Genomic DNA, 26,947 nt, shown 5'->3' with positions numbered 1-26,947 from the left:
AACTCCAGGTATCCCACTACACGTAATAGTGACATTGCATTCAATGACGAATTTTAAGTTACTTAAATGATAAATTTATTCATTGCTTGTCTGCTGTATAAAAAGATATTTGAATTTCCAACGTTAAGTTCTCAAATTAATTTTTTCGTTGGGGTTGCTTTACTGTTATAAGCACGTAATTATAAATAATCTATATTAGAACAGTTCGTATTCTGATTAATGATTGTTTCGCTGTCTTTTATTGAAACATTTCTTGTATGAAAAGAAAATTTAATATAAATGTATGTTAAGTTTTCTTTCTTGTAAATCACTTTATTACGTTACAAGCAAAACGAAAAGAGCTAGAAAGAATTCAAGAGCATAAACTGGGAATAATTAGCCTATTGACTCATGCATCCACTCCCTTTTTTAAGAAAATAGAGAGGGGAACATTTTGAGAATAATTTAATTTTCCGAATAACGTGGTTAAACGGTGGTAGCAGTTACAGTAAAAACAAAGCAAAAGAAAAGCGTTCTTGAATACATTATCTGTAACTATCACAATATTATTAATTTAAATGAATCCTTTTTTAAATAAGAACTCATAATAAAATTAAAATTAATAAACTATCTTCATTTCTACTTCCCCGTATCTCACCCGCTCTTATTGTTGTTTACTGTGAATGCCTAAGCTTTGAATTATTTAATGCTATTGAAAGTAGTGTCTGTGTGGTCTGTGTGTGTAAAGATATAGAGAACCATCAAGAATACTAGGTATTTCCATTTTCTTGAAGTTCTTTACGATTCCTTAATCAGAAAAAAAAAGAAAAAAAAAAAAAAAAACATTCACCTTTATCAAGGAAATAAACACTAAATTCATAGTTTTCTAAAAAATTCAGAATTTATTAAAACTGTTTCTTTTACAGTTGTTTAGTTTTACTCTTTTCTCAATATCAAAAAGTACATATAAAAAAGCTTAAAATTTACAAATCATATGATTTACATCTGTAAAAATAACGTTTTTAAAATCAACTCGTACAAGTGAGATAGCGATGAAAACGATAAAATGTGTAACTCTGTTCTAGCTGACTAGTAGATATACGCTGAAACAGAATACTCTGAGATCGGTGGTTATTGGGATACCATACTAGAAAATTCTTTATCATGCATTCGTATTCCTTCATCGGGATTTCTTTCATTTGGAATAATGTGCCAGTGCTAATAAAAATGTCATCAAATATTCAAACGTCTCGGTGCCAAAATTAGCCTTATACTACAGGAATTCATAAACGGATAGGTATCTGTACAATGGTTTATTTTCCACTTATGTTCAACTATAAAACTAAAATATTTTGTGAACATTTCCTTATCATAATCTTGATTGTCATCGTGATCAGGAACATAAATTCTAATATCACCATTGTCAAGAGCAGCGTCTTCGTCAATGCGTAATTCCCTTGTAAGTATTTTTCGTTTTATTCTGCTACTTAATTTGTGCCAAGAAAACAAAAGTGCCGCTAGATTTGACTCGTTAAGGGCTTTTTGAAACAAATTTAGAAAAAAACATTCCTTGCGTACGAACGATTCGGGATCTTTCATATATTTAGACCACAGATGGACTACTGATGATCTTGTAAAATTATGATGAATACCTGCAACTAGTGAATCTTTCTTTTCCGATGACATTTGATTCCATAACTGAATAACAGATTCTTCTAGACCGTATATGCATGATAATCTATACCGCTGATCATTTGAAATTCTGTTGTCTCGAATCAAGCGTTCGGCATTTTCTTCTCATCTAAATGGCCGTTTGTCCAGTCTGCCGGCGTCCAAAACTGTGCAGTGAAGTCGCAAGGGATGTTAAACATTGTCTTCCATTCTCCACTCCAAACTAATAGCTCTTGTGCAGTTGCTTGAATGCTATCAATTAAGCATTTCTGCACTGTGCATGGCAGAAAAAGTTCCTTGCACACTTCTGTAGAGCGCTTCGAAATAGATTCTTCCCAATCCATTGTTACGAGCTGAACAGAATAAAAATGTGCCCGATTCAGTTTAATGGAAAAAATATGTTTCTTGAGTTCAAAGTTATGACACATTTGCAAAGCAATTTTTTGAAGCGCCTGTTCCTTTAACAATTTTGGGGTTTTGGAAGAACCCTCTGTCATAAGTCCATCAACATACAATTTGTTGAAGATCATTTTTTAGCTTTTTTCCCTCTTGTTACTTTCTATTAACAAATTCTTTTCCCGAAAATGTCCGATTACAGTCGTCAAAGAAGCTTTCTCCGTACAATACTTTTTTGACAATTTTCTTCGCCTAAAAATAAAAATAAAATAATTATTAATATAGAATACTTATTTGAATATCTCTGAACAAAATAATCTAAAAGAAAAAATTCAGCAATTCTGAACTTATTTTTTAACGTTATTAAAAACACTATTGTCTAAAGAACATGAAATATTACATTGTATCTGACTTTTGTGATAATAAAACTCATTCGTAGTACTACATGGAACAGAGTTAAATTTTTTAATCTAATGACTTAAAGGGCAACACTTTTTAATCAAGAAATAGCCAAATTATGCACAAATCTATTATTAATTTTTAAGGGAAGAAAACTGTCTCATAAATCCTTAAAATGTAATTCGTATGTTACCTCGTAGAGACATAGAGTTCGTCTCTACGGTACACAGGAAAAGTGTGCAGTGCCCTCGCTGTGATTCGAACTCCAAATCTCTCGATTGCGCGATGGACGTCCTTCCAGTTACACCATGAAGGCACGGGCCAAATTCTGGCGGTGACAAAATGTCATCCACCACCTTGTAGTTAGGACTACTTGTTCAGTCTCTCTCTCTCTTTGTTTTTTTAAGAAATTTTTAAACTAAGAAAATCGAAGAAATCAGCAGTGCCATCAGCGGGATTCGAACTTTTTACTTCCCGATTATCCGTGGGACGTGCTTCTAGTTGCGTCACTAAGGCAGGGAAAAAGGATGGGAAAATACCTTACAACTTTTTGTTTCGTAAAAGCAATTCAAATCAAATAAATTTTTTTTTTTTTTTTTTTTTTTTTTTGCCTATAAAAACAACTGGGAAAAAGGTTTTATTAAGGTGAAGAACATTTAATAAAGCCTTACCCTATCTGAAATAAAAAAAAAATAAAAAAAAAAAAAAAAAAAAATAGATTCAATTTTTTTTAAATTATAAGTATAAATACCATACTTCGTAAACAGGAAAATTCACATTATGAAATACATAAAATTTTAAAACATCACGGTTACAGTCAAAAGAACAAATTTCGAAAGTTTCTTGTAACACCACTCCGTTTTTTCCAATTATAATTAATGCAAACACTGAAAAATATGAATAATGTATTACTGATTTAAGGCGAAATTTATCCGATTAAATTAATAATTTCAGTCAACGTTCACAATATCATTAGACAGTTAAAAAACTTATGACTATGGGAAAAAGCATCATTAAACTTAAATTTACGGTATCCTTTATAAAATGTAACTTCTGAGAATTTTTCTGCACTTATTTATTCTCAAAAGCTTATTACTTGATTCGTAATAAAACAATAATATAAAAAATTCAATGTAATATCTAAAGCAAAAATACCTGTAAGAATTTATTTATTCCTTCCCCCCCCCACACACTCTAAATACTTTTAATCCATTTTTTCAGTTTTCCCTTCGTTTTTAGTTTCCTAATGCTCTTGAAATAATGCAATGCATTTGTATATATTGAATCCCAGTGCACTTGTATATATTGAAAACACCAGCTTTTTATTTTAAAACTTTGCGAGTATGTGCTAAATTATTGTAATCAGTTTCCGTTTAGATTCTGCGCATTCTGCCTTAAATTTGAATATGAAAATAAGGCGTAAAATTTAAGCGAATGTAACTTATCTAGAGATATACGTATATGCGGCCTTTAGTTTAAGTACTAAAGGTCTAGTTCAAAGGAACTGTATGTGCGACGAATTTAAGGTCATAGCTGCCCAACCGGTATTGTGGTTAGTGTCGCTGACTGTCATGCCGAAGAGCCCGGATTTAAATCCTGGAGAAGGCATGGTTGTTTGTAAATATATAGTGTCGGTGTGGCATGGCGGAACTCTAAATATGCTGCTAGCCGAAAGTCTTCTCGTGTGGTTTGGTGGAAGGGGAGAGGGGTGGAAAACCCTCGGACCCGCCTTCCCCGGATGCTGTCCATCAAAATTGGATGGACTGTAAGAATCGAATCGGAATATCGAAACTTTGAGGAAGTTAAACCCATCTGGATAGTAAAATAAGGTTCGATAGCCGGGTAATCTCTTTTTTATAAGCCAAATATATATTTATTTTAATGCTAGTGAGAAAGATATATTCCTTTGTGTACATTTTTAATTTATTTCAACAAGATTACGTAATTAAAAAAATTAATGCTTTTATTTTCAGAACAAAAATGATATACCCCTCTCGATAAGAAACATATTAAAATTAAATTTTATTTACTCCTGCAGAAAACTTATTCCTAATTTCGCAACATTTAATGTGGTAGAAAATCTAAAACCCGCCAGCACCTCAAATCGGTGAAATCTCTCAGATGTCAACAATAAAATTAACCACCCAAAACATTATGACACCAAAACATTATGATTTCGATCCAGACACGTGGTTCGTACGAAATTTTAAGAATGACTAAAGATGGATTTTACGATCCGACTTTGCCAAATAATAAAGACTCTGTATCTGATTTCTTACAAGAAAAGGAAAAATTTACTTTATTTTAAAGTGCTAAATGCAAGTTCGAAATGGACGATCATGCCAAGAGAAAAAAGACTGCAAAAACACAAAATTCGTTGAATGTAATTTTTCATTTCACAAAATTCTGAAATTTTTTCACCTAATATCCAGGTACGACTTGAATGTATCTTCAGCATTCTCATAATTATTTCAATCCAAATTTTGTGTCAACATTTATATTTGGCGACAGCTGCTGCCTTGTAAATGTATATATATTAATCGATTGACACAAAGTAACTCGAGGGTTATCTGCTAATGAGAGGGATGCGTTCGTGGAAGGCTTTCTGGGAATATTTTGGTCTAGTATATAAAAGATCAACTTGTAAAAGTTGAGAAACTACATGAAGTAAAAATGAACTGGGTGAAAGCCCATATTGGTGTTTTAGGTAACGAGAGGGTAGACATGCTGGCCAAAGAGGCTGCTATGGGTAATGTCGAGGATGTGTAATATGAATATGAGGAAGTTTCCAATGTAAATCCTCCACGACAACATAACTTGCCTTTGGCAGACAGCCATCTTGTGCTTTGCTAAATTCAAATAAATTAACCTACTTAATTTGCTATTTTGTTTATTTCAAGTACAAATTTTAATTTTATTTCCCATTTAGTTCCGTTCAGTGTGTAACTTCACTCATATGATCATGTGCAGATTAAATGAAATTTTTTATTGTATATTTTTAATAGAATCTTTAATCTATTCCTAAATCGATTAATGAAATGCATGGAAATAGTAGCTCAATAGTTTTAAAAATATAATATATCTGAGAATATTTAAGGGAATTCTCCGAGAGTCTTAATATTTTATTCATTTTATTCTTATTAATCTTCCATTATAGTTTAATATTTTATTCTGATCATAGTTTTTCATTTTCTAACAAATAAATTTGAATCTTTTTAGCATTAGAAAAAATCCTCTCCAAAAGCAATTCTAAAGGTCATTATTAAGCAACTAATTAGATATGTATTAAAGCAACAGAATTAAGAAAGAAGTAGAATTTCCTCATGACGCCCATACCTTTCTTTAACAGCAATTTTTACTGCTACATCTACTAATCCAAATCTTACTGAAATGTGTTAGATTAATTAACAGTATACCGTATTTCTAGATTTCAAGCTTTGAAATAATGAATCAATTGTTGTTTGGTTTTCAAATTGTCAATCAATTGTCAAAATTGTCCATTTTGTTTAGTCTGGATTGTTAAACAATCTAGATTTGTTTAACAATCCAGACTAAACCAAATGGACTCTACTTTATATGGGACTAAATAATTTAAGAAACCAGAAGAGTGACAAAATTGGTTTTAAAAAATATATAAAAAGACATATTTTCAAAACTAAAGTATTAAATTTAAATAGTATTTAATACCTGGAAGAGCAATTTTTAATTTTTAATGCAAATTGTTCAAACATGTAGAAAAGATATTTCATACTCTGTATCCTTTAAATGCAGTAATGTAATCAATTTTAGTACAAATGCTAACAGCAGGGTCAGATTTTGTACACGTCAGTTAGCACATATGCTAATAAAAATGTGTATCTTGTAAAATTTATATCATACTGTTAATAAAGATTTGTACTGTCATTAACACTGGGGCTAATTTCAATCTTTGGTTTAGAAATAAAACTAAAAAATCTTTCCCTTTTGCATTACTATGGGAAATTATTAGGATAGACAATCATAGTTTTAAGCAATATTTATTGTATTTTGAATTTCCAGTATCCGGGATATCTAATTATACATAGCAAAATTGCCACTGCAGTTTATTCTTTGAAACATCAGTATCGCCACATTTCAAAATGAAAAGAAATAAAATTTGAAATCCGAGGGGGGAAAAAATATTTTCTCAAGTTGAATTATGTGCTGCGTTAGAATGTAAAATCATTTCCTTGCTAACTGGAAATCTGAGTATCACTACAACATTATTATATAATTTCTTGCTCCAAAACTTCGATTTGACGAATATGGCAGCCTCCATATTATGAAACTCAAGAGTAACTTTAGTCATATAATATACTCGTCACATGATTAAATTACTGTTAAATCTGATAATAATAATAGGGGGCTACCCTATTCCTTGAAACGAAACTACCACCCCAGTTAGACTGAAAGCCAAAAGATGGGGACAATTTCAGAGCACATTCCTACAACTCAAATGAAAATAAAACCTTTTAAAAGAGAACGTAGTGTTACAAGAATAAAATTAGAAGTGAGACACCTTCACAGTATAAATAATGGAGGATTCCTTTGCACCTACCGGAACGTTTTCAAAAGTATCACACGCTTGAAGACTATTGGGTATATCTTATTTAAGATTAACTTTACTTTTTTGTCATTTTTGATATTACGCAAGAAATAATAATTCTAATTAACAATGTACCCGAGCTATAAAATTAAACCTTTTTTTTTAATAATAATTAAACGGTTAATTTAGAAGTCAAACAACAAAAATGAGCGTTATATGTTCAGATTTAATAATATAACTTTGATTTTGCGATTGACATTTGAAAATATAACGCTGCTTTTTGTTGTTTGACTTCTAAGTTAATACTTGTTCGGCGTGTTATTGTATCTTAATTAAACGGTTATTTCCCACAAAAGTTTTTGTTCATAAATCTGACAGCAGAGGATTAATGAAACGTATAAATTACACAGTTGTAAAAAATAACTCTAACGCATTTTGTGGCCGTCGTACTGATAGGAGGAAAAAAAAAATATTAAAAGATAAATCAAACTGAAATCTATAGTTTATAATAATCAGATATTCGAAAATGATCCAAGGTTAATTATTGCATTAACAACATTCTTTTTCGTCTTCTACGGCACAAAAGTCCAGGGTGAGTTTGGTTTTCTTCTCCCCTCGTTTCCGCATGCCTTCGCAGTACAACTGGAAGCATACACAACGTGTATTCGAAGGTCCGGAGTTCGAATCCGGGTGGGGCATTGAACTTTTTTCACGTCTCCAGCATCAAAAGATCTTAACAGTTCTGCAAGTCACACCAGAACTAAAAGGTGCTGGATGATAATTCAAAATCACCAGTATTTGACGACTGGTTCCCCTAATCATCAATTGTCCTTTAAAAGGGGGAGGATGTAAGGTATTTTCTTCCTCCTTTCCGCATGCTTTCTTGGTGTAATTGGAAGCCTACAACCAAACCATACTCGGCTTTCCTGCTATTCTGATTGTTTTTAAATTGTTTTATAGTTAAATAATGTAATGCTAAAAATATTCAGATTCATTCAGCAAATTAACAATGTTAATTAATTAAAAATTTCTTGAAATTTAACTTAAGAGAAAATAGGTTTCGAAAATAATAATGCATCACCATTCACCGCTTCTTCCCATACTTACTACTGCTATGCATTTATATTATTATATATACAATATAATTTATTGCTATGCATTTATTAAGCAACTTTTAGAAACTTTTAGATTAACAACTTTTAGATGCATTTATTAAACAAATGCTATGCATTTATATTATTATATATACAATATAATTTATATTAGTATATTGTACAATGTGTACATGGTATGTTCTTTAGAGATAGCATTTCCAATGCTACATGATAATAAAATAAAAACATCCTTAATGTATATCGGAAAACAGTTATATATAAAATTTGGAGTCCTGTGTTAACTATATGAATTTTTCAAAAAGTTAATAATATTCTAAAGAAGCAAACATCTTTTCAGATCACTCAGTTCGTTATAAGTATTGCTATATTACTGTTATAATTTGAAAACAAATTAAAAATATGTTATTTCATGGAATGTTAGCAACTCGTAACACGGACAGTCGGTCAGACTTTAAATGAGTTATTTGAAACAAAACTTTGCCATAAATATATAATAGTCTCTTAAAAATGTGCTTGCACCATATGCATAATTAAAGCTAAAATTCTGCCAAATTCAGGTGCTCGAATTCTGTTTCGGCAAAAACATATAAATTCATTTGAATAAGTAACCTAAATCTAAATTTTCTTGAATTTGAGCTCTGAACAATTCGCGAATCCATCAAATAAGAATTCGAGAAACACAAATAAAGAAAAATATCACTCAACTTCTAAAAGTTGCTTAATAAAAAAAAAAAAAAATAAAAAAAAACTTAAAAACCTGCATTTAATGAAATATAAGTTCAAGAAAATGATTTAAAAAATATTCCTGCATTTGTTAAAACACAAATTAGAAAAATAAAACGTATAATTTAATCTTTTGAATCCTGGGGCTCATTCCCTCGTTAAAATTTGATAAAGAATTCGAACAGCAATTCAGATTTTAATGAACATTTCAAAATTCAGCAGCCGTGATTGAGCTGTTTATCTGGTAAACAACACGAATCGTACGGGATGCAGCACTTTTTATGCTACTTATGCCTTAGCGTGAGTTGTTGAAAGCATTCAGAATTTATTTGTTAATAGATTATTGATGTCCAGAATTATCGTCAAGATTTAAATTTAGTTTCGAGCAAGGGCAGCGCACCGATTGCTTGGAAATTCTCATGCATTTCATAATATTGCAGACTCCTATACAATCAAACTGCAAAGGGCCGTTACCACTGGGGTTTATCTGAGTTAACGGAGACAGTTGATGTAACCGACGCATCTCCAAAACCAGTTTTTTTTTCCGTAGGGCCTCAAGTTGAAAAATCTGAACTGCAGGCATAGCGGAGCTAGTCCAAAAAATATGTATTGTCAATTATTGAATTAAACATACACGTTCTTCGGCTAGTCGACACATGGAACTGACTTCGTTAGCTCAGATAAACCCCAGTGGGAACGGCCGTGACGTTAGAGAGGGAGAAGGCCATGACACTTAATAACATGGCGGAGCTTTCCGTCCGATGTTATCGTCGGAAAGTCGTCTGAATTCTTAAATTTTCGTCGGAAATATAACTTTATCATGTTGCTTAGTTAATTAAAATAGCTGAAAGAAAGGAGGCTTTATATACATACACACTTTTTAAGCTTTTTACAGATATTTTAATTAACTTTGTGCATAAATATAATTGAAAGAACCGAAAAACAAACGAACATTTTACAAAAATTTAAACGCTAATTGAAAATTACCACTGTCATGATAAATTGGGAAGAGGCTGTTAAGATAATAATTAATATTTTACCTAGGGTCAAGTATTTAATTATTCGCGTTTCAGAGCAAAATATATGACCATCAACTTCAGCGTATGTAAAGGAAATACTTTGACATATTTAGTGAATGTGGCAATATTTTAAAAAGCACATAAACTATGCAGTGTTTGAAAGTTACCAGAAAAAAGAAACAGAACTACTATTTCCATTTAATATATAAAAAATCATTTAATGTTTTTTAAATAGCAAGCTGTTAAAAGTACAATAATTAGTAGCAATGCTGATGATTTTTAACATAATTTCTTTCGATCATATGTAAATATATTTATATACACTAAATTTAGACAATGGCAGATTCTCACGGTCATTTTACTCCTTTTTCCAAATCTATAACATTCCTTTGGGTACTTTACCTTGGATACTGGGCAGAAATGATTTGAATAATATACACAATAGTAAGAACTGCACATTTAAATCTGCTCTTCTTCAAATAGCACACAACAAAATGTTTTTTCTCATTTGTCTTGAGTCCCACCAGCGGCCGAGCGGTAAAGTCGCTGAATACTGGTAGTTCGGTCCGAGGTTCGAATCCCGCGAACGGGCTGGCTGCATGGGTGTTTTCGTGATTTTCCCCATGTGTAACGTGTATACGAGCCAGTTTTCCTTAGAAAGTCTTCCACGAAGGCATCCTTTCCCTTAGGCGGATAGCCCTAGTGTGCTTTGCCATAATTAAATACACCACCAACACACCACCCATTTATCTTGAATTTTTTTTGCTATCACAAGCATGTACAAAAATTAAAAATGAAAATGGAATGTATTCAAATGTAATAATTAAAAAACATAACTTGCAACATTCGTATTCATACTAAGAGATATACTACAAATTCCAAGAGAAAAATAGCAGAACTGCAATTTGCAGTTAATGTAAAATTTAATGTTTTTAAAAATTGTATGATTAAAAATGAAATAATTATGGGTTACAATATTTAGTAGTAATGCTGATGTTTCTTAGCACCATTTCTTTCAATCATATACATATTTTTAGCTTCTAAATTTTAGGATAATGCGAATTATGATTGTCGTGTATATGCTTTTTATTGCCAGTTGTGTATGTTGTTTGTTAGGTTATTTCATTTCAAATATGAATGTTGGAAGGCTTTTTTGTTATAAGATTTAGGTATGTTTCTTGTATGAAATATTTTTATCACATTTATTAGCTAATTTATATAGCATTTCATTTACATATGCTAGAGATATAGAAGTTGATGGTTATATATTTTGCTCTGAAACGCGAATAAATTAATACTTGAGCTTAGGTAAAATATTAATTATTATCTTAAGAACCCCTTCCCAATTTATCATGACAGTGGTAATTTTCAATTAGCGTTTAAATTTTTGTAAAATGTTCGTTTGTTTTTCGGTTCTTTCAATTATATTTATGCACAAAGTTAATTAAACTATCTGTAAAAAGCTTAAAAATTGTGTATGTATATAAAGCCTCCTTTCTTTCAGCTGTTTTGATTAACTAAGCAACATGATAAAGTTATATTTCCGAAGAAAATTTAAAAATTCAGACGACTTTCCGACGATAACGTCGGACGGAAAGCTCCGCCATGTTTATTAAATGTCATGGCCTTCTACCTCTCGGTCACGGAACGGCCCTGTACAGCGAACCCAGTTTATACTTAACCCCCAGATCTAACAAACTATCTGGTCCCGTCCAATTTCCTATACATTTTACACTTAATGTTACTTTATACGGTTATCTACGGTTTCAGTTGTTCAAAAATCAGATAACACACTTTGTGGAAATCTTGGACTGAAAAATTTTGTATAAAACATTTTTGCGGTCTTTCTGCAACTTTCAACTGGAAAATTATTAACTCTTAAATTCCCCTCTTTGCGGTTAGAATAGGAAAAACTACGTTTGGATTACTTCACCTTTGGCTGTGTTCTAAACAAAAGGCTATGAGAGAAAAATATAACACACCTTCTCGGAAAATCAGAATACACAATATATCTTAGGAAAACCTATTGTGTCACGCACCAAGCCAAAGAAACTTTGATCCATTGAGACAAAATGCTTTTAATTTCATTCTAGTTCTCTGAGTAATCAAACAGCACTCTGTTCAAGCTCGATGTTTATTTATAATTATAAATACTCGTTTTAAATAGAAAAGTGTAATCGGAAAGACACGTTTTTATGCTAAGTAATGTTTCGTGTAAGATTATTAAACTGTTTTTTTTTTTTCCTTTGAGAACATACAGACTCCCCTTGCACCACATAGGTACAACACGGGGCTTACAGAAGTAAGTTAACTAGAACATTAAAGGTTACATGTATAGATAAACATTAAAAATTACATGCATAAATAAAGCGAACAAAAGCAGAGAACAGCAGTCTGGACTTCACGAAAACAGATAAGTTCACTGGCCAAGTCACTCCGAACATTTTCAAATCGTTCTGTAAGCATAATCTAGGGCCATCAAATGTAGGGCACGAGAAAATCAAATGTTCCACATCCTGAGGAACTCTTTTTGAACATTCACATAAATTGTTTGATCGTAGATTAAAACGAAACAGATAACTTGCAAATTTACCGTGACCAGATAAAAACTGAGACACTTTAAAATTTAACGAGAGGAAAGACTCGGAATTCAGTCTATGGTAAATGGAAGGAACGTTTTGGCGACTTCAGCATTACAAGATGAAATGTATTCCTCATTCCACATAGCTAAAAGCTTTTTATAATGAAAGGACTTCCAATAACTCTTTGGAATGCTAATGTTGATATCAATGGGTAAATTTAAGGCATCTTTAGCTAAGAAATCAGCTCTTTCATTTCCGTAGAAACCATGATGAGCACTCACATAAGCAAAGCAGATATCAATTGTGTTGAAACCGAAAAACAACTAACCAGAAATTTAGCTGTTTTGCATAATAATAATTAACTTTTAATACATTTTTTAATTAAAGTTACTATTAACATTTGTTAGGAGATATGACAATAATAATTATAAAGAAGCAGACGTTCTTATGTAATTTATCAATCAACTTCGACCCTTCAGATCGGATAGAGTGAACCAAATTCTCGGCACCTTGAAGTTTGTTAAAGAGGAGTTCGACACCAATATAGCTTTCATGGTCGCTAATGAGATGACATGTAGTAGTACTGAAATTGTAACAATCTCGTTTGTTTAATAATAAAACTCAGTTTTTCAAAATTCTGCGTTGAAACACATAATGGTTTTTCAACTTAAGATATGGAATGATCTCAATGGCCCCCCCCCCAAAAAAAAAGGCTCGAATCTTGAATCCTTTTTAAGATTTGCGGTATTCAAAACATCCCATCTCTATCATGCACTATTAGTTCTGACACAAAAGCAAATATATATCCTACATTGCTAAAACTCTATGCTATTTTTGTCTGTAATATTCAAACTAAGAACTTCCGCATTACGCTTTTAAAGCATTAAATTATGAACTATGAAAAATTAAATTTGAGAAAATGTGTTTAGAGAGGTTGCACATCTCTTAACACTCTTGCTAGTGATACATTCAATTCTACAAATGGACAGGAAAGTGTAAGCTTTAAATTTAGCCAAACGTTTCACTTAAAATTTTAAACGCAAGTTTTTGTAAGGATCTGTGTCTTTAATTAGTGGGAAGAAAAAGAGGGAAAAAGAACATAGCTTTATGCGGTTAAAATATTCCGAGGATATAGTAATTAATATTTTCAATAGATAATTAAAATTACATAAATTTCTATAAAATAAGTTTACGAGGGTTGAACGTTTTTTGAGAATACTATTTAAATTAGAGAAAGTTTATTTCTATAAATTTTATGATTATCTTAAGTCTTACGAAATTTAATTTCTATGCAACCTCTTAAATATATGTTATCACTATTTCATTTAGTGGTTTAAACTATGCAATTTTGAGATTCTTCATATAAAATCAACAGGCCAAAATTTTTTTTATCAAAGTGAAGAATTTAAGTAAGAAATTGTATAGAAAACGATCGTATGAAATTTAGGTTTACAGTATTTTGCCTGTAATTTATAATAAGCTTGAAATTGCCGTAGTAATAGTTTACCTTAATGGTTCACTAATTATACTGGAATCACGGATTTATAGCCAATAATTGAAACAATGCTTAATCTTTCGAATGTTTTAAAATATCGAATAACTAGATATCAATTACGTTCAGATAGCTTTGAACTTTGTTCTGAACGTGAAACAAAAATTTTGTAGCTACACATAAATTTCATGCTATCTAGTGATTAAAGGATAATATAATAGTTAACAATAATAACAATGCTGTAACAATTTATTGTAATATCTAGAATCACATGTTATTTATTTGGAAAGAAAGAAGGCCTTTTGCCACACATTATAAAATGCATAAAATTTATTCTTCCATTAAATTTGTGCTGCAGGAAGTCATGTTCTAAATTAGTAAAATGTATTGCCAACTAAAACTTTTAACATGCAACAAATAAAACACTTGATAGTAAGGAACTTAAGTGAATTTCCCGAAATAAAAGATAATTTCATACAGCGGATACATAACATCTTGGCCGAGAATTTTACATGTCCTATTATTTGTAATAGTTAACACTTTTTGTTTTTCTCTCGATAAAATGTAGGTATTAATGGGTTTCGAAAAAAATGTGTGCCTTTATCCAACATTTGTATATTATACTTACAAATTTAAATCCAACTACAAAATCTAGTGCAGAAATTCTTCCAAGGCTAAAAATTTTGATAAGACGCGCAGGAATTCCTAAAATTACATGAATAACCTCGCAAAAAGTAGGCATAATCATTTCTGCTAGATTATTAAATGCTTATTAGATTACTTAAAAGCCCCGTTCACAAGAGCAGATTCGACCGGTAGCGAAAACCGGTTCTTCCAACGTGTCCCGTTCACATGGGACAAGCATTAACTGCCTCGCCGAATTGGAGGTAGAACTTGGTTTAATGTTTCTTACCTCTCGGGAGCAGGGCAAATGGGGAGATTTCCCGTACTATACTGCGCGGTTCACTTAATTTTAGTTACTGCTCGCTGGACTGTCAGCGAAACAATCGCGCTGATAGATGTCTGGGGATCCCCCCAAATTAGATAGAACTGTACAAGATACGGAAATTATAGGCAAATACAGACAAGGTTATGTGATGCTAGGTAATCCAGAAATATCGTTCAAATTAAAACTAAAGTTAAAACAAGTGCATATCGGCTTCAACGCAAAAAGGGACTCGGTACCTTTTGAATGATTTTTTTTTTAATTTAAGCATTTTCATCTACTTAATAATTATGAATCATCCATTTAATAATTATGAATATTATTAAATGGTTTTGTGAAACAAAATAATTTTAAGCTGAAAAAAGTTTTTGCTAGCATTTTTTTTAATTTAAATTTTTGAAGAAAAATTTTACAATTAAAATGTCTTTCTTCTCCTACAATTTTCAATGTCTCCCCCCCCCAGTTTTTTTATTGTATTTATTAGAGTGTTCGTAATAACTTCAAGGAATGATTTTGCAATTAATGAATTAGTTTCTGAGAAAAAAATACACTTTTATCTAAAATCTTTAAAACAAATATGATCTCAGTCACGTTTTCATTTCAAATAATTTTTTCCGAAAGTATTTTGCAAAATCCATCCTTGTTTCTATAAAGTATATAATTTTATATAAGCAGTAAAAATAATAAAAAATTTAATCCATACGTGTATATGTTTTAGGAGTAAAAGGATTTATTGAAAAAAGTGCAAAAGTTTCTCAGTTTGCATTTGCACTTTAAAGAATTCAAACTGTCTAAATAGACATTTAATCATTTCAAATCTTTAAAATTTTATTACTGAATTTCAATATACACATATGTATATAAATCAAACCTAGTGCTATTTATTCAATTGGTAAATATAAACATAAATTACAATCCTTTTTTTAAAACCTTATGTGGCCAGAAAAATTGCAAAAGCAGAATTTTTCTTTACCTGTTTTTGTTTTGTAAAACACGTTCAAAACAATTTTAATATATTAATTACTTATAATATTGCTGCTTGCGTACGGGTTTGTAATAGATTGATAATAGTTCGTAAATGATTGTCATTGCACTCAAATCCGATGATAGCTTAATTAAGTTTATTTTATCAACATAAACACTTCAAAGTTCTGGAATTTTCCACAGAAATACTCGTACAAGTGTTTAGCATATCACTAAGTATAATCAGTAGTTATGCTTCAATCTAAAGAACGTTAAACACAACGGAATGCAAAACGCATCTTAAGAGAAAGTTAACTCAGAAATATCTCCAATCTCACGCTGAACTAACAACTGGTAACAATAACAACTTATATAGCGTAAATAATGTCATAAAAATAGTGTGGTATAATGAGATTATTACTTTGAAACCGATGTTTCGAATTGATGCCCAAGAAGAACTAATATTTTCCATTCTGCTTCATTGCATATCTTTCAAAAAAGTACAAAATCAACCAATTAATTTCCTTTATCATTTTTTTAAATGCGAAAAGTTTGTTTGATAAACTTTGAAAATGTCGGAAGTTTGTAACCGATATATTTTTAGATATGAAATTTTAAAATTAATGGGCATCAAAAAGTATAAAAATATGAACGATTTTCAAAAATTCTCCCAAAATATTTAAAAAAAAATTACGCTAAAATTTCATTTAATTTCTTTTTTCTTTCACAGTGTGTTATGGTGCAAACTATAATATTATGAGATTCTCAGTTTATCTGTTAATATTTGCAAAAAGTCGTTTCAACTTTAAATTTGAAAAAAAATCTAATCCTCTAAAAATCAAAAGCGTGACACCACATCCACAAGCAGTGTATGTACAAAGTTTGAGTTCTATATCTTATCGGGAAGCAGTTTAAAAATCCATTACCATCTTTTAACCATAGCGACAAGCACCAAGAATGAACTAAATAACAGCTTATAAAATAATAATAATAATAATTAAAAAGCATATATTTTTCAGGAACCATTACGAAAGTTCAGGTACCAGTTGCGAAAGTACAGATTACAAAATTAACAACAGTAAACCACGTTAAAAATGTGTAAACAGTATTAGAAATCTGCCAAATCGGAGACGTGATTGTTCACAGAGGCTTTAGGTGTAAAGGGGAAGGAAGACTGTGGTCTTCTGAATGGGTCCTAAAGACGAAACTCTTTCATGTCTCCTTTTTCTCCCCTTGCTAACGGCAGCTGTGCGAAGGAGCGTTGCATGTGAACGGGGCTTTAGAATAAAAAATGTTTTATACTTACCACGGGTGAAGAGATTCTGCTACTCCCTGAAGGATTCTGCTAGGAAATTAAACACGTTTGGGCAGCAAAACACACAAAACTCCAACACGGCTGAGAGCAAATGCTTTTTTGCATTGAGGGATTGGATATTTCATGAAGGTTGCATTTCCTTCGATTTCTGAGGAAGTCAGAGAAAATGATTGCATTAGCGGAAACCAATACTATCCAACAAAGGCATTGTTACTTGACCTTGTCACAAAGGAGACAGGTGTTTGCTAAATGTCAAAGAGTAGAACGGGCGTAGAATCCTGAAGACCCTACCCCAAGTCGAAAACATTTTTTCAATAGGTTGCGAAACAATAACTTTTATAAGGCGCATAAGTGAAGCCCCACACCCGATAAGAATTTTGCCCCTAGGAAATTGTCGAAGTGGCGACGAAAAAAAAAAAAAAAATAGGAAACGCAGCTTTCAGAAATTAGTTTCCACGAGGCAAACAGCTTTTTACGAGAATCGAAATATTCTTTTATTGAATAAGAATCTAAAATATTATTGCTGTTAATAAGAACGTAAACATTATTGATGATTATAAACGTTAATGAATATGCCAGTTCTGATGAAAAATTGTGCTTTTGGCCCTAGATATGGAATGTTCCATAATAGGTAAATCCACATAAATGGGAGGTTCAGTGGGTAGAAAAGAAGAAAGTGATCCATTGTTATGGCGTTTCAGATTATTCTTGCCAAAGCTGGAAAGGGGGCTGAGATGTGACCTTCGGGAACTTAGATTTCCTGGTCAGCTGCAAATTCATGTGATATGAGGTCACGAAAGGCATCTGAACCCTTTTCCTAACATTACGTCATTCGGAGTGGGGACACTGAGGAAAGCAAGGTTTAGCACAATTTCGATTTCAACAAAATAAATCCTGGATTAAAATATGATTTTTCCAAGTTTCATCTTATTATCGATTTCTTAAAATTACATTTTATGAATAATTCATTAAATATTTTACATAGAATAGCACATTTTGCATAGTGTAACAAACCCACAAATCTGAAAGTTTGCCGCTTGAGTATTCTTAAACTGTATTTCTCGTTCTTATCGCTATCCAAATTGTGCAATATTGAAATATTGAGATACTTTCGTAAAATTGTAAAGTTATTGTTGACCTTTCTTATTCTTTCCCAGATTATCATGTTTACATAAAATCACTAAATACTAATTCAGAATTCTGCTTTCAATACTGATCGCTCACTTTTTCTGCATTTTGGACAGTAAATGGTTTCCCAGCCTTATTCCAATTAAAATAATTTTCAATGAAAATATCCACTATAAAACAAATACTCATTGCGTAAATTGTTGAGCTTTACTGTCTAAATACCCTTAATAAATTTTCTTAACAAAGTTTCAGCATCATATGCTGATCTCTTTCCATATTAATAATTATATAACAGCAGTAACATTTCTAATTGATCCAAAACAATATTCGTACAAGGAGTGCACTTATTCATTTCTTCAAAGAGAAAACAGATCATCGTGAACTATACTAGAAAAATCTATTAAGGATACACAGTGTGTCTCAGATACGAAGCTTTAGCTGTATTATGAACAAATTCTGCTTTTTAAGTATGTAAATGTATAAACAATTAAAATTTATAATAAGACATACACAGTTTTTTAGTTTTGCTTCAAATAATCTTCTAGACAATCGCTCAAAACCAAAATACAGATAATTAAATCGAGATTAAACTTAAAACTCTTCTACAACTTCTCTTTTAAAAAATCTGAAGCAAATTTTAAAAAATTCCGTTTTAAATTTTACAAATGAAATTTGTGAAATTTTAGATCTTTAAAAAATAAGAAAACTTTATCATTTGGAAATCTATACACAGTTATACCAGTTTTGGAAATTACAATAATTTACTTTTTTTTTTAAATTTATTCTTGCGACTTACAACTTGAGACTTAGTTAATCCAAATTCAAAATACTGCTTGTGTTAATTAATGGTTATTTAATGAGAATGATACAAATAAGGTGAAATTCTTGATGTTTCCTGAACATTTTATAATATAATTAACATTGTACAGTTTTATATGCAGAACCTGAAGTACTGTTCAGTTACTGAGAATTATTCTTGGTGGCAAGTACTGTATGATTATTTCCACCATACGTAAATTTCATTCTCATTGTGCATAAATTTATATCTGCAATTCGATTCAACATTTAATTTAAAAACTGAAAGGAGTATCTAAAGTATGGTCATCAGAATGCAACAGAACATTATAAATGTAGTTTCATGATAGTAATTTATTTTAAAAACCAAAATCTGTTTTTCATATTTCGTATTATTTGATAATAGCACCAATCAAAAATGTTTTGAAATGCTTTTAGAAATTTAATGCTTTTGGAATAAGATAGCTCAAATATTTTTTATCCATTTTTAGTGTAGACTATACCTTTTAGAATATAAAATCATAAGAATTCCAAACCTTTACTCTAAAATATTTCCAAAATTAATTAAAATCTTTATTCATCTACTTTTTTAAAATTTTTATGTTTTGAATGCGCACTCATCGTTCAGTGGATAATACTTTTAATGGATGGACAACAAGAGGTCATCCGAAACTCTAAAACGAACGACGTAAAAATTTTAAAATATGCCATTATACGAATGATTGATATTTTATCGTAAATTATTATTCAGTGATTTAAGAAAATAATAATTTTAATATGATTAAATTTGATTGAAATTGAACTAAGGATTTACATCTTCTGTATTACACACTTTTAGACAACAGATAGGAAATACAAAATATCAGAATTTTTCTTTAATGTGAAAGCTTAAAAAATCCTTCAAAAGGAAATAAAAAGGGGGACCAAAACGTTACAATTATTGCAACCTAATTTAGATGAAGGGACAACTTCTCCAGCAGCGCGGGAAATTTTATTACCCTCAGTCACAATGAAACAGACAGAATGGGAAAGAAGAAAAGGCAGGACAACCTACTGCAGGGTTGTGCCTGCCTTTTCTTCTGTTCCCCCCCCCCGCCCCCGCCGCATTCAAGCAATTTTGACTTGGCCCTGTATCCAAAAGGAAAGATGCAGACGATATATATCTTTGATTTTCGGAATCGTGAGAAAGTATCTGTCATTTCATTTGAAGATTTTTTTCAAGCTTTCATTCCTGTTTCAAGTTAGAATTACGTTTCAAGAATAAAACTACAGTTTGTTGCAACAATTTTTAGAAACAAAACAAAAAACTAAAAACAAAACAAACAAAAAAAGGATAGTAAAGATTTTTTAACACTGTATGATAAGTGAAACTCTTACGTTATTCCCTAAATTCTCTCAAAGGTTAATCTAACGAATAATGCTTAACAATTTAAAGAATAATGTCCAAGTCTTTTCATTAATATTCCTTTTAGTCCAAAGGGGCTTTGTCCTTGGAGGCTATTTTTTTCGTTTTGCGATTTCGCGTTGGTTCACTATAAATGTCAGTTTGAATTTTCAAACTGTTGCCACCCAATGTTAGAGTCCTGCATTATATTTGAAAAAATTAAATGATGAAAAATCTGCATAAATGTATGTATATTTCTCGCATTGTGATAAAACATTGGTACATACAGCCATCGAATTTTGAATGACGTAATCCTACTGCGGATATGGGTATGTGGAAGCCCAAATTTGAAATTTGGAATTTGTTTTGTGATCGATTTGATATTTTGTAAAATTTAACGAATTTTTGAGTAGCAAACTAAACGATTTAAAGGCGAGTAATAGCAATGTTGTACAGAAAAAAACCTTTTCATCTCCAGCGCGCGGAACTGTGTATCGGAAATTCTAAAGATATGCTCAATTTAAAACTACTTTGCGATATTGCTCTTGAACTGAATTTTATTGTTTAAGTGCAAAGAACGTGATATTTAATAAATAAAGGTAACACACAAAATGTTAAAAAAAGTCCCTTTGGACGTAATTTAAAATATGAAACTTTTCAGATTTTTCTTTTATTCTGGAAATGTAAATAACTTGGATAAATAAAAAAAAAATCATTTTGTGTAGTTTCATTTTAGCCCAAAGGGCATTAGCCCAGAAAGGATATTAATTTCGTTTTGGCATTTTGCGTCCATTCACTTTCTGTGTTGATTCACTTTTCTGGGAGCCCTAATTTGGAGTTTGGTTTACTATATTATGTCAGACATATTTTGTCAGACATTAAAGAATTTTTGATTAACAAACTCAACAATTTCAAAGCGAGAAATGACAACATTGTAAGGGATTTAAAAAAAAAAAAAATTACCTTCAGCACGCGAAACTGAATCGGAAATTCTAAAGATCTGTTTATTTTTAAATTATTTTGCTGTTGAATTGAATTTTATGGTTAAGTGCGAAGAGCATGATATTTAATAAATAAAGGTAACGCACAAAACATTAAAAAAACGCCCCTTATTGCATAATTTATTATTTTAATAATATATATTATTAATGAGTATTTAATAATATGTATTATTAAATAATTATTCATAAGTATTTAATAATATATATTATTAAATAATTATTAATAATATATATAATATTTTATAATTTATTATTTAAATATTATTTTATTATTATTATTATTACTGTTTTATCTGTAATGTTCACAATTTTGAAATTCTAAGTTCCATTACCGACAAAATAATTCAAGCTTATGATATTTGTTATTCTTCTACAAAATCGCTTATCCTATGCGCTTTTTAATTGCAATTCCACACCTGCGTCGTTAGATATCGTTTTCAAGTCCCTAATGAAGGAAGTGCTTTTAATCTTATATAAATCCGTGAATTCCATTATATAATCAACGCATTCATCTTTGATGTATTCCTAGAGAATATATGCATTGATTGCAGATAACTGAAGTGAGTTCTAATTTGTTCATTGTTTTCATGTATATCTGATATGATAAATTATGTTTCTTTTTCCTAGTACATTGATCTCAGTAAACAGTAGATCGTTTATTTTCATAAAAGGAAAAAAAAATTGTTTAAAATAACTATATTTTCAAACGAGGAAAACTCAAAATTGATTACAATCAAAGGACATAATATTTCAGTAGTTTGTTTTCCTTTACTTCGAGAATAAGAGTTACTGCAGAGCAACTTTCTTCAATGCCTTGCTTAGAATAGAATAGTAGAGTTTGAACACTATGATAGTTAGTTTAATTAATAAGGTATTTTCCCCCTCCTTTACGTAATCCATCGCGGTGTAATTAGAAGCATACTCGACGCGTATTCGATAGCTCCAGGGTTCGAATCCCGGCAAAGGGTGATGTACATTTTTCAAGTGTGCAGCATCAAAAGCCGTAATGACTCAAAATCCGTAGAAGAACAGGTTAGCTCACTTGCATTCCAATGATTATGCTATATAAATTTAATAATATTTGTGAAATAAAAAAATTAATTTTACAGTTACGTTCAAATTTACATTAAACTTAAATCAATGCAAAAGTTTATAAGAGCCAATATAGAGCGAAAACTCGCTTTCGTTTGTTTACGCAAGTGAGGTAACCTACGATTCTTCTTAATTAAGAGACTAAAACTATCTGCCTATGAACAAGGATGCTTTCGTGAAGACTTCTGAAGGGAAAATATCTCGTATTCACGCTACAGTAAAGGAAACCATTAAAACTTCCATGCAGTCCACCCGTTCACTAGGATTTCAGCCTAGGTCAAACTACCAGTTCAGCGACATTACCGCTACGTCGATACTATGAAATTGAAGATTTCTTAAAGCATACAAAAAATTTACTGCATTTTTCTCCTTCTTCACAATCAAATTGAAAAATTGAAATATTTTCCTCTTTTGATCTTGTTTTTGTTATAAATACGTATTTTTTATTTAAAGATTTGTCCATAACATTTTGAAATGAATGATAATGTGGAATTAATTGTTTTTCTTTAATGCATAGCCAATAGATTGCAATTTTCTTGATCTAATTTAATCCTATCAAAAATTCTGTTCTAGTAACGCTTACGAAAGGAATAAGTAGTATGTTTCTTTAAGTCTTGAATAACTTCTGAAACATTCATAAACAGTATTATTGGGTTTGATTGCTTTTTTAATTAACTATAATGAAAGAACATAAACTTTCCCGAGTTTGCAGCGCACCTGATATAGCATACGAGGGCTACTTCCCTAAGGCAAAGGACGAATACGAGGAGGATTTTTTAAGGGCAACTAGCTCATGTTCGCATTGCTCATGGGGAAAAAGAAAAAAAAAAAAAAAAAAATACAAAAACGATTAAGTAGCCACCTCATTCTCTGGGATTTTAACGCCCGCTTAACACAATTACAGTAGTCTTATTCACTCTGCCAGTGGTTGGCCTTTTACTGAATTTTAATAATATTAGTATTTAGTATTGTAAAACATTTACAAATGAAATTGATGCTTTCAAGGAAAAGTTTAATTGAATTACGTATTCAATCTATTAATACCGAGAAGAAGATAAAACCGAAAGCATATTGATCAAATATCAGGTCTGTCTTCTAAATTGGATATTAAATATCATTCAAGTGATTGTTATAGATTTGTGCATATTGTATGGATTTTTTAAAATGCGCAAACCGAAACTGCGGTAACACCATTAATTTCTTTCGACATATTTCATCCTCTGAAAATTCTCTATTCTGAAAATTTCGTTCTCTGTTTACGAAAAGACAATGACCTCACAAAGACATACTTTTTATGGAATATGACATTATTTAAAAATTTGTGTTCGAAATTTGAGTTCTGATATAGGAAAGTACACATTACGTAATTAAATGTGGGTATTCGTGTACATGTTTGTAAAAACAAATATATAAATTTTTAGCAAACTTTTGCATATTTTTCTATTTTGGTTATAATACTTTTAAGTTAGGAAAATATTCTATACTGAACATATGTGTCTATGAAATTCTTTGGAAAAAGCGGAAAGTAAATAATCATTTCGATACTTCGCTAAAAATAATAAAAATGAAAGCATGGCTCCAGTTCAGCAATGCAATGCAAGGTGTTAAGGGAAAAAAAGTTTCTAAACTGAGTTTTTTTTTGTCACGTATGAAATGTATTGAAAGAGCGAAAATTAGTAATATATTAGCAGTGGACTAGGAAACAAATTTTCAAATATAATACTGTGGTTTGAAAATTAATCAAAAAGTATAATATGTAAAAATGTTTCTTCGCAGTAAGTTATGAATGCTTTCGTTTCAGTAGAATGAAGTTAGAAAGTACAAATTTTGTAATGAAACATTTAAGCCTTTAAGATTTTTTTAAAAGGTGCAATAAAACATATTCACTTGAAATGTAATGCAGTAAGTTAAAATATAACTTTGGTTCATCAATACAATATATTAGTTATGTACAGTTAATTGTACATTTCGAATATGATAAAGAAGAAAATTTTGAGTCAAAAACAATGATTCTTATTTTATTATTAATTTCAAGCAAATCTCTGATGTTTCTTATGAAGATGAGGTATTTTCTTAGACATGTTTCTAATGAAATTAGTATATAAACTTTTCAGAAAGAAATAGACTTCACGAGAAAAAGTCTATGACAATGCAAGTCAGTGATTGTGGTGACTTAGAGAAAATATTCCAAGTCTGTATGAGCTGTGTTCAAAGTCTCTATTATCTACATACGAATACGTCAATGTCAGAGAAAATTAATCTATCCCCATAGAATACTAAAATAACAATTACATTTCTTTTCTTAACTTCTGGTTTAGCGTGAAAGTGTTGTTGAAATTAAATCTTCCAAACGTGTAACAAAATTATTAAATCAAATAATATAACTATTTAGTAAAAATTTGTTCTCATGACTTTACGGGGCATTGTAAACATAAATAGGAAAATATTTGAAAATTCAATGGTTTGCAGTGGCAGTCAGGTAAAAAATGGTAATATTCAAAGTGTTCTAAAGGTTACCAATAAAGTGCTTCACAAAAAAGGTTTATGAAAACACGAACACATCACAGCCACCCACAAATAACTTCCGTCAAAACTGAAAATTCTATAATCAAAATTTACTTTGAATGCAGGAAAAGAAACATTAGGGGTTTCGAAATGAAGGTAAGTAGATAAAAAATGGGGGTTCTGCGACACGGGGTGTGGGGTGTGGGCGTGGTCAGTGACGTCACACAGAAGGCGGGGCCAAAGGCAACCTCATCACACTAGGAGGCGTGGTCACGAGTGGAGTTGAGGTGTTGGTAGACTGCTGATTGTGTTGTAGACCTCCTGCTTTTCATTTAAAGTTAGTTTTTTTATATTGGCAACGGGAAATATTTTCTGCATCTTAATTTTGATGATATAACGATGCTGCCCTCTATTAATGAAAAAGTGAATTATATGTTTTAGAAATATGTTTTTTAAGTCTGGTGTTAAAATTATTCAATGCGGGACTCTGAAAACAATGTAAAAGAAACAAATATAAAAAAGACTTTCCTTTAATGTAACTACAAGATAATTTGTTTTTATTACTCAATTTTATTCTGATACTTTTATCCTTTCTAGTTTTAAATGAAACTTTAACTTATTTCTTAGGTTTTCTGTTCATAATAACATATTCATTTACTGTCATATTTTTTTAATACTTAACGTTTCTAATTTGTAATATTTTATTTAATTTCCACATACTACTTTTTTTTTTTTCATACCTTTCATAAATTTCAGCATACCCTGATTTTTAACTTATATGTTATATTTCACAAATGTTCCCGCACATGCTGTTTATTTGTTACATTACTTAATTTTAGATGCAATTTCACACTTTTTTTGACGTTATAATGTTCAATATATTTAAAAAGAAACGTTTATTTTTCGTGATCTTAGTTCTTTCACTAAATTTTCTACAAAACTTCTAATTTCTTTCACATGTTCAACAATATCTTCCTTACATTACCGAATATTTTTTTAAAAAACTTAAGTCTATAACTGTTAATTACTCCTCTTACGTTCATGATTTCCCTTCTGTGTTTATATTTCTTAATTCTAGTTTAACTTATTTATTATAATGTTTTTATTTCTGTCTCATCACTCGTAATTCCAACATTTTATCCCTTTTTATTTATTTTAACGATATGGATTGTTTTCATTTACTCCATATTCAAACATTTCCTTACAATTTTTAAAATACTTGTTTTATTCTCCGATCATAATAGATCATCTACAGGTTTTACTCAGAAATTTCCATTCACAACTTTACAGTTTAAAACCATTTATATCTAACTGTATTTCTTTCTCATATAGTTTTACAATCTTCAAAGTTTCTAACATCATGTTTAGTTTTAAATCCCTATTACCTTTAAGTGTGTTGATAATTTTCATTTCTAATTTTACATCCACATTCAGTGTTTCATCCACACATACCAAAATATTTCTTACATCTTCTGATATTTAGTCTATGTCATATTTCAGTACTTCAAATGAATTTACACTGCTCACATTATTATTTTTTCATGTTTTAGAGACACTGACTGTACTAATTTTACTATTTTTCCTACACTAATTTCATCTATGTCAGCACTCATGATAAACTAGCAATTGTTTTCCATCACACGCATAAAGAAATTCTTAAAACCAACTTTTTCAATATCGTACTCAAATTACTGTTTTCCAGATGGGAAATGCCAGTATTCTTTGGTTTTACTCTGTTACATCTTTTTAAATTTTAACATCTTACTTTTAATTCTAACATACATCTTTTGAACAGTTTTTTCCTTTTAATGATAGCCTTACCTTATTTGTTCAAATTAATTCTTTCATTCACCTTCTTTACTACCTTTCAGTACCTTC

Source organism: Stegodyphus dumicola, chromosome 5, assembly GCF_044657685.1.
Source record: "Stegodyphus dumicola isolate Sdum_Otavi_A_Nest chromosome 5, ASM4465768v1".
Lineage (NCBI taxonomy): Eukaryota > Metazoa > Arthropoda > Arachnida > Araneae > Eresidae > Stegodyphus > Stegodyphus dumicola.
Note: the sequence above shows the minus strand (reverse complement) of the source record.